The sequence below is a fragment of the Tamandua tetradactyla genome, chromosome 18 (assembly GCF_023851605.1).
Source record: "Tamandua tetradactyla isolate mTamTet1 chromosome 18, mTamTet1.pri, whole genome shotgun sequence".
Taxonomy (NCBI): Eukaryota; Metazoa; Chordata; class Mammalia; order Pilosa; family Myrmecophagidae; genus Tamandua; species Tamandua tetradactyla.
In genome coordinates this window covers 69,212,726-69,222,763 of record NC_135344.1, presented here as the reverse complement: position 1 = coordinate 69,222,763, position 10,038 = coordinate 69,212,726, and positions in this window count along the sequence as shown.

The following is a 10,038-nucleotide window of genomic DNA, read 5'->3' as shown; positions in this document are numbered from 1 at the left end:
TAGGAGGAATAAATTAAAGATATCTGAAATGTGTCTGTAAAGTAGAATTTTCCCCTGCAGTGGATAGCTCTCAAAAGGAATTAAAATGCTAAACTTTTAATTAATTAAAAAAAAAAAACTTACCACCACGAAAGGTAGCAGAGAGAGCATCAGAAATAGTAACATCTCCACAGTTAGAAAGGTAATACAAAATAGAAATTTAGGAACTACTAGCTTTTGATCCAGAAGAAAACTCCAAATGGCACCACAGAGTGCACCATCATTAGAAAATTCCATGGAGTTTTGTTGTTGTTGTTTTAAATAAGAAAAGTTGTAGGTTTGCAGAAAAATCATGGAATACAGAAAACGCAATTCCCATATACCTTCTATTAACACTTTTCAGTAGTATGATGCATTTGCTATCACTGATGAAAGAATATTATTATTATTATTATACTAGTAACTATAGTCCATGGTTCACATTAGGGTTTCCTGTAAGTGTTGTACAGCCCTATGGTGGTTTAAAAAAAATTTTTATTCTAGTAACAGATATGAATTGGCGTCCTTTCTTGTCACTTAATGGGAATGACTTTCAGAAGCTTATGCCACATAGTGAAGTCTGCCAAGTCTTAATAGTAAAGAAATTACTGGAAATAAACCCACATACTCCCCCCAGAACTGTGTGTTGGCTGGTGGTCTCTAATAGGGTCAAAATTGCCTACTTTACAGGTCAAAGAACATTGTCTCGAGCCTTTTGGTAAGGTGAGAGGAGTGGGTGGCTGGGCCCTAATGCTCTTCAAAGGTGACCCAGTGACTTGATTTTTGGGAAAATGTAGGGCCTGATGGCTGGAGAAGGTCTAGCCACAGTGTTCCCATCCTAGGTGCACATCAGCACTTTAAAAAAACACTGATGTTTGGAGGCTTCCACATCCAATGCGAGCAAGTCACAAGACTCTGTGGTTTTCATTCTAACAACCCAAACACACTGTATATGTTACAAAATTAGACTGAAAAACATAGAGAGCTGAAGACATGAAAAACTTAAATGAGCTACATTTCAGAAACTGTCCCAAAACTCAGACCCAGCTCAATCTCAGATCACACTGAATCAATCTCCCCCACCACCCCCAGCAACCAGACACAGGTAAGGTCATGCCTTATTATAGAGTAAAATGTATCTACTTCAGTCTCTACTTTTCCTTTATACAAAATTCTGACATGCAAACAAATGATAAGGCATTACAAAGGAGCAAGAAAATGCAACCAATGATCAAAAACAGAAAAGCATCAATAAAAACAGATGCAGAGGGTCCAGACATTGGAATGACCAGATAGGGTCTTTAGTTTCCCAGCTGCTAAAACAAATATCTACAATGGGTTGACTTAAGCAATGGGAATTCACTGGCTCAGGATTTTGAGGCTAGGAGAGCTTCAAAATTGAGGTGTCAGCAAGGCAATGCTCTCTCCCTGAAGACTGTGACATTCTGGGGCTAACTGCTGTTGATCCTTGGTCCTTGGTGTTTCTGTCACTTGGCGACGCACTGGGAAGCTTCTCCTGGCTTCTGTCTCCATTTGACTTTCATTACCTATAAAGGATTCTAGTGATTTGGACTCCTGATCGAGTGGGGCCACACTTTAACTGAAATAACATCTTAAAGAGAGCTTACTTACAACGGGTCCACACCCACCAGAATATGGGCCAAGACCAAAGCCATGTCCCAGTGGGGTCCACAATTAAGCTCACCATGACAACCGATAACGATACTGAAGGATAAAGAGATAAAGAATGGTACACAAGCAGTACACTCGAGCTAGAAAAGTTCCTCACAGGAGCATGGGTTAGTAGCCCTGAAGCTACTTTTTATGTATGGCTGAACATACAAGGAAATGTATTGTAGATAATGAGAGCCAGGTTTCTCACTATCAGAGAAAGACACTTTTGATTAAGAGAGGGGAAAGGGAAGAATGAACCCTGAGGTGCTGGATTGGAATTGCAGGCATCAGTATGAACTCATATGTTTTATTAATCCATGTTCAGATAGATATAGAAATGTGTTAGATATGGTAAGTATACATTCATGTATTTCTGAACTCTGCTCATTGAGAGGGTCTGGCAGCATCGCTATCCCTCAGTAGCAATGAGCACCCTCAGAACCCAGATCTTGGCTTCTAAATTCCATTCCCCAATAAAAGGAACAAGGGCTCCATGGGAAATAAAGTTTGACTCTACGGCTTGGGTAGGGAAAAATACAAAATAAAATTGGAGCATCTTATGGTGCCAGAAAGTAAGGAAGTACTCAGAAAAAAAAAAAAAAAAAGAATGGAAGTGTGCCAAAGCCACGGTGCCAACCTTGTAGAGTTCCCAATGGCTAAAGCTGGAACAATCTGAGTAATCAAATAGGGATCATATTGGATTTATAACCCACAGAATAAAATAAATATTTGTAAGCTTATACTGGTATAAGTAAATAATTGAATACATAGAACAATGGGGCGGGGGGAGAGACAGCTCTTTTTTTAGAGGAGAATTACAACTAAGAAATGTGGAAGGAATAGGAGAGTTAGAAAATTATCCTTAGACCACCGCGGTAAGAATTATCGCAGCAAGATCCACCCATGGATGCTAAAATTGATGGGCAAAATTTTCCAGGGAAACAAGATACTTGAACTTCCCAAGTACCTCCCCAAGAAACTCATTAACTAAAAAGAGAAGAATAGTAACTTTGCAGCAGGGAAACCCAGAAGACAAGACCTTTACCAAGTGGTGAAGGTCACACTTTATCACCACAAATTATACACGTCAACATCACGTGTCACCTGTTATGAGACACTAAAGGAAGCACATCACTTCAGCAGTATTTGCCAAAAAAGTACACCCTCAATCTTACAATGATAAAGCATCCGACAAGTCGAGGGACAGTCAACAAAACCAGTACTCTTCAAAAGTGTTGAGGTCAAAGACAAGGAAAGGCTGAAGAACTGTCCCAAGATCGAAGAAGACAAAGGAATCCAGACAAGCAAATGGTTTGTGGGATCCTGGATTGGGTCCGGGAACAGAAAGAGGACATTACTGAGAAAAACTGGTGCTATCCACGTAAAGTCTCTAGTTAAGTTAATGCTAATGCGCCAATGTTAATTTCTCGATTTTGATAATCGCGTTATTTTTACGTGAGATGTTGGTGTTTGGGGAAGCAGGGCGAAAAGTATACGGGGTCTTGCTGTATTATTCTTGCAGCTTTTCTGTGAATCTAAAATCATTTGAAAGGAAAATTAAGAAGGGAGGAGAAAAAAAAGATGCTAAATGATCTAGTGGAAAAGGCTGACAACGTGCCTGATGAGAATTTCCACAAAGACACAGAAACTACATATATAAAAAAGAACCAAACGGATATGTCAGAACTAAAAAATACTGATACCTGGGTATTACAACCAAAATCCTGATGGAACTGTTCTGAAGCAGGGCACAGAAATTCCCAGGTAATTCTAATGACAGCTGAGGCTGGAAACTGCCGGGCTAGCCTAATCAAATGAGCAGTAACATAGGAAGAAGTTATCCATATCCGTCGGTGGTCCCTATGACCAGCCCCACGCCGGGAGGCAAGCTGGCACTCCAGGCATCAGCCCCTGGGTTGTCCTCCTGGCTGAGATCTATTTTAGCAATGTAGGAAAGCTCCCCATCCAGCTCAGGGCTGGCTCCCTCAGGCCCCCTCCCTCCTACGAGGTGGGGGTGGGCTGGGGCCCACGTGGATACACTCTTTTTTTTCCAGCAACAACAGAAACAAAACCTCTGTGAGAGGGTTATGTTTTTCAACAGCGAAGCCCGTTAGAGGATCAGAGTAGGAGGTTTTCATTGGGGGTTGGTCACGTTGACATTACCTCCTTAACACGTACCAAAATTCCAGACTCCGGACAGAAAGCAGGCGTTGAGCCTAACCCACAGGGTTTGTACAGTGTAAGCACGGTCAGCTGCTACCCGCATCATTTCCGGAAAGTGTTATATCAGGGTGGGCGCTGTTTACCAGCCAAGTTCCCAAACGCCAGCCTTGCAAAGAGGCCTGTCTAAGGAGAGCAGTCTCAGGCTGGCTACGTTAGCTCTTTTTTTGCACATGTCCGAACTCACCACCATTGCTACCGTTTTACTGGGCACTTAGGAGAGGCCGGCTGCTTCACATGCGTGATCTTGTGCCATCCTTACGACAATTCCGTGAGGTGGGTGTTATCTTCCTTTTATAGCTGAGAACATTTGAGGCTTAGAGAAGTTAAATAATATACCCAACACCGCAGGGCCAATTGTTAAATCTTCTCCAAACTCCCAGCTCAATTCTGACACATTGTATTCTGAGTCTTCAGCTTTTTTTTTCCCCATCAAAATTGGAGATAAATAATAGCTTTCCCTCTCTTTATCATAGAGCTTTTGTTTGAAGACTAATAATGATGTCTCTGAAAATACCTGGATAGAAGTTATAGAAATCCTGTTTTTCCATTGTTCTCACCACAGTGGATAGTTATAACTAAAGAAGCATCTCAAAGTGTATCAATAAAAATGGCATTTGAAAAATCACCTGTAAGGGTTTCCTGAATCTCTTTTATACATTTCAATAGCATAAGAAAAGATACTTTCCCAACTTATTGTCAATTGGCCTATTTTGCCTTTTTTTTTTTTTTTTTTTCTTTAAAGGTAAGGATCTAGGCTTTGGCTTTTTATGTATTTCTGACTTCTTTCCCACTTTTCGGTGCCCCTCTTCTTGGGCCTTGTGAAGTGTTTTGCATGCAGTTATGCTGTATACAACTCGAAGCTGCTGACACTTCACCATCCCATTATAAAACTGGTGCCCAGCACATCCTCTCTAGTAGTTTCAATTTATCAACTTTAAGCTCATTTCTATTACTAGCCCTCGTGCGTGTATTTCAACAATTGGAAACCAAAACCTGAAAGAGAGATAGATGGTCTCTGCTCTGGGCAGGAATAAACAGCCCTTTGCATTGTGCCCTAGAAAGTCTGGCCTTTCTCCATCAGCCCCAGAGCAGGAAATCGGCAGACAGTCCTGGACTGACTGTGCCTTGTGGAAACTTCCAGAGAGGAGTGGCCTTTGCCAGTCTGCTCCTTTGGTGGAATCGTCAAGCCACGGCTGCTGCAAAATTTATGCCAATGAAGCAAAGATGCCGACTGAGGATTTTAACTAAAAGATAACCTTAGTGAAATTAAGAGTCTAAGGTTCCAGAACAGGGGCTGGCAAACTTTTTTTCGTAAAGGACCAGATATTAATAGTTTAGACTCCCTGGGCTGTGCCGATTCTGCCTCAACGACTCAGTTCTGCTGCTGTAGCATGTACACAGCCTTAGACAATGTGTAAGCAAATGGGCATGGCTGTGTTCCAATAAAACTTTATTTTCAAAAACAGGCAGTGGGTTGGATTTGGCTTGCGGGCTGTAGTTTGCCAACACCTGTTCTAGAGCATTAGCAGAATTTGCTGTAATTTTTTCCTCTAATTTAAGATGCCCAGGGAATAATTAACTGCTGTACTCATAATGTGCCATATTAGTCCTACCTAGAGCACAGGCACAGTCCTCATACCCAAATGCTAGAATTTACAGATGTGAAATGTGTTCAGTTTCCTTTATGATGGATAGCAGTGCCAATCATTCTTAAATATAGAAATGCAGATAGAGCCGGCATGTGTTAATCAATTGCACACGAGCCTTCTTATTTGGTACCCTGCCAGATCCTATATGGAGAACAGCTGGGATCTCACTGCTTTTGCAAAATGTATTAAAGGTACGATGACAAAAGAACTATATCCAGATGCCTGTACACTGTAGCACATCTGGAAAGAAGCTAAGTTGCAAAATAAATTACATTCACACTGGTCCCACCGCACAGGTATTCTTTGGATACCATACTCTACAAATACAAGTAAAATCTAAGCAAAGCTTTATGTTTGCAAAAGTTTTTTCCTAAATGCAGTCTGAATTTCCAAATGTAACCGTGCTTACTCTGTGATTGATTTGCACAAAATAACTCCATGCATGCCACGAAACACCATTTGAATTTTAATCATAGATATCTTGAGTTTTCTCCCTCTGTGTTAAAACGATGGTCAGTGGTAGCAAACAATTGTTACAACCAGTAGATGGCATTATAACAGCTAGCATAATATTTAAAACCTATTTTTTTTGACATCAGACTAGCTGATTTATGAGGGCTCACCCTCTCACATAATTTTAATCATTTTCATTTTTAGCCCTACTCTTCAGAGTAGAATTTCAAAACTTTCACCCAAAAAATTGTTAGAAAGAGTTAAAAAGAAAAGAAATCCCCTAACTTGAACTTCATAGTTCTCCACTTCCACAGAAGAAGCAAACTAATGGTCTGACTTCTTAAAACGGTTATCATTGAAAAACATTAAACACTGAACGTGGGCATTTCAGCTACAATTTGTTCTTTATGATTGAATAAAGCCAAGTTGCTAATTGCTGGGCCAGGACTAACAAATATAATATGTGTAATTCCAACCACCCTCCAACTTGGATAAATTCCATGAGCATCAACTGAGTTTAAAAGTTTCATAAATAATTAAATTACTGGGTAGGAAAGACCAGAAGGAGAAAAACCAATAGATTGAATTCTACTTCTTTGAGCTCAGTTTGCTTTTTAGCCAACTCTATCAGCTATCTGCAACTGCAACAAACTAAAATCATTCAAAACGCATCCATTTTCTTAGAGAACCTCATGGAACTTCAGTGTACACCACATTTCAGAGGGAGGTAGAATTGGTATGTCTCAACTCTTTCTTTTAGCTGCTGTGCTTATCAAAGCCAATATCTTAGATCCTAAATGATCTGGGGACAAAAATTAAAAGAATTTTTTTATTAAGCCTTTTCTAGATTGTGTTTGAATTCAATTGATGGCATAAATAAAGTAGCATTCTTGGAAATGTGAAGGCCAGGGGTCTGCAGGGGAAAAGAATAATATAATCAGAGACTTGTTCCTTACTTTAATCATGAGCCATAAAAACAGTCAAATCCCATGTCATGCTGCAGGAAAGGTTACATCAGCATTTCATATAATATTTATAGTGTAAAAGAAACCCTGCGTCTGACTCCAGTATGACATTAATCTTCCTTTCTCTTTATCCTTTACGCCATCCTCTGCCCACACTCCCAACCCCAACTCAGCTAAACGTGTCCCTTGGTGCCGTTCTGATAATGGAGAAATCCGGCTGGAGAGTCCTGGCAGAACAAGAACTCTAGACTGCAGAACAAGTAAGAGAATCCCACTGCACCCTAGGGGAGCGTCATTGTGCCTTTTAAGTAGGGGAACCAGCCGGACCAAGTATGTCCAGGCTTGAGGGGTTTCCAGACAAGGGGCTTTCAATGCTGAGGCCGGGAAAGAACAGGACAAGTCGGAAACGAATAAGAAAAGACTCCTATTTTTAAGGGACCTGCGACTTCAGAATATGAAAGCTTCACTTGAAATATTTATTTAACCCTAGCTATATGAGAAATCAACATGGGCAAGTCACAATATTGGGCTCTCCTCATTAAAGCTACAGGTACCAAGACAAAGTCAGGGATCGATTGTCATGAGAGCCAGAGAGCTTTTTCTAGGTTCCCAGACATCTCCCTTAACCCCAACCACTAGACTCCCTGGGCTTGGGAGGGTGGAACAAGGGCTTTAGAGAGCTAATGATGCAAGGAACTCAACGGCCAGATTTGGAACAGCAAATGGATCCGACTGGCAATGTTCTCCTGTGGCACTGCCCTTCTGTAATACTCAATGAAAACTCATTTGTACTCAAAAGAATAAATCAAAGCAACTGTAAAAGAGCTCAGTCATAACGATTCACTCAATGCAATCATGGTTACTTCTCAGCGAAGCGGCTGTGGATAGAATGCCAGGTGGGGTTCAGTTTTTGTGCCTGCCTGTGTGTGCTCATCTCAGGGCTTCTGGTAAACAAGCAATTTACGAGCAGTTCCCTCAAGGGGGGCTGTTTCATCACCTCTATTCCAAAATCCAGGCAAGGGCGACGTCTGATTGAGCAGTTGAATAGGCAGAATTTTCAAAAGGTCCCTTCTGTTATCGTACACTGAAAACTCAAAATGAGCCTAATTCTATTTGGTGTGAATTGTGCCCCATAAAAGGATTTCTTTATAACGACTCCTCCCTCAGATTAATGTAGCCTCACCTTAGGCCACGTAGAGAAAGCAGAAGACTTCGCTGTGTGGTCGCATCCCTTTCTGCCATCTTGTCTTAGACTCCTCTCTTTTCATCAACCACTCACCTTCCCCACATCAGCGCCAATTCAGGGACTTCGTTCACAAGAGTTCTGGGCCTGTGGGATCCCGGGCTGGCACTACTCTCTGCACAGTGTGCCTGCTGAAAGTGGCAGATGGGTTGTGTAGGCAGCAGTTGCACAGAACCCAGAAATAGGTTCCACAGTATTTGCATATATATAAGCTATGGGTGCAGTATAATGGGCTTCTGAAACAGCAATACTATCCAAAGGCCAGCATTGTTTCAAAGTAGGCACTAAAAAGTTAAAAGAACACAAACCAAACTAAAACAAAAGCTCTTCTTACTTGGCATGCCTTCCCTCCTAAACAATCTGAAATTACCGCCAGTATCAGGCCATTGGAGACTCCTTAAAAAGCCTAAAGAAGCTCAAGAGAACATATTACTCTGGACAGGACATCAGCAACTTATTACACATAGTTATTCCAGAGTTCAAGGGAAAGGAAGGACAGGCAGATAATGTTGACTCCAGGACCTTCCAAGAACGTATTGAACAAGAGTCCCAGGTAACCGAGAGCTAGGAGATCGCTGATAAAGATATAGTTAATCTACTTGACAAGCTTATCAAAGGCCATTAGTGGTCCACCTTTGCCTTACCTCCCTATAAGAGGCAGATATCTGGCACAGCCATGGAGCCATGGGATTTCTAAACATTCCCATCACATATTTGAATCTAGTTTATGCTAGCCCTTGAAGAACAAGGGAAATGTTTGAGAATGGCTAGATATTAGAATGAGTCATTTTTAGTGAAGATAAGTCTTATAGAGATTTGGATTCCTGCAAAGAAAACATTTACAGCTTAGTCATTTAAAAGCCAAACTGCCAGCACTTTACTTATTTTTAGTTAGAGAAGAGGGATTGGCATTCACCTTTTCTAGGGGTTAACTCATTTTATGAAAGAGGTGTAGCGGATGATTAGACTCCCTGAGTTCAAATCTGTGCTCTGCTCCTTGGTGATGACACGAGACTCACAGCTATTTATAATTTAGCTTGTAAAATAAAGACACCAGAGGTTCTTAGGACACTGGGTGTTTGGAATATGAGTCAGGACATACCTAGAATTAAAGCTGGCACATTGCAGATTATTGCTAGTTGTTACAATCATCATTGAAATCATCACCCTTATCTGAATTTGGATGGAAATTCTTCCTGAGACAGCAGAAGAAAGGGATTTTACTCATTCCTGGAAGAAGGGAAAACTGAAGCAGCAATCGCCGTTGATTGTGTTACCAGGCCTGAGTGGAAAAGGGTCTCCAGACAAGTCAACAGCTGCACTTTTTTGCTTCGGCAACAATACATCTTAGGTTTTCTGGTTTCATTTTCTTTAAAATATTCTGTTCCAATTTGCTATAAACTTCTGGAATATCTCAGAAATTCCAAAATTATGGCATCTACACATCTCCCAGATGGCCTTGTCAGGCAAAGAAAACACAAAATTCCTATAAGTCATCCTATCCTGAGTTTATGTTAAAACTATGGCCACCTTAGTACACTTTCCATTTGCACCTGCCAGGGCTCTTGCCAGATTCCAGCTTACACAGATGGGACATTTGTCCTTATGCATTACTTATTTGATTCCTTAGAAGTTCAGGTCTGTTTCTTGCACCGAAAAAGCAGAGGATGTTGGATCTTTGTCAAGAAGCTTACAGAATCAAAGCAAACCTGAAGAGAACATTCACAAAGGCAAACAAATTATTTCAAATGAGACAATGATGTGTTCTTAAGGACAAGATACCGTTTTTTTATTCAAGACCCAGCTCAAGTAT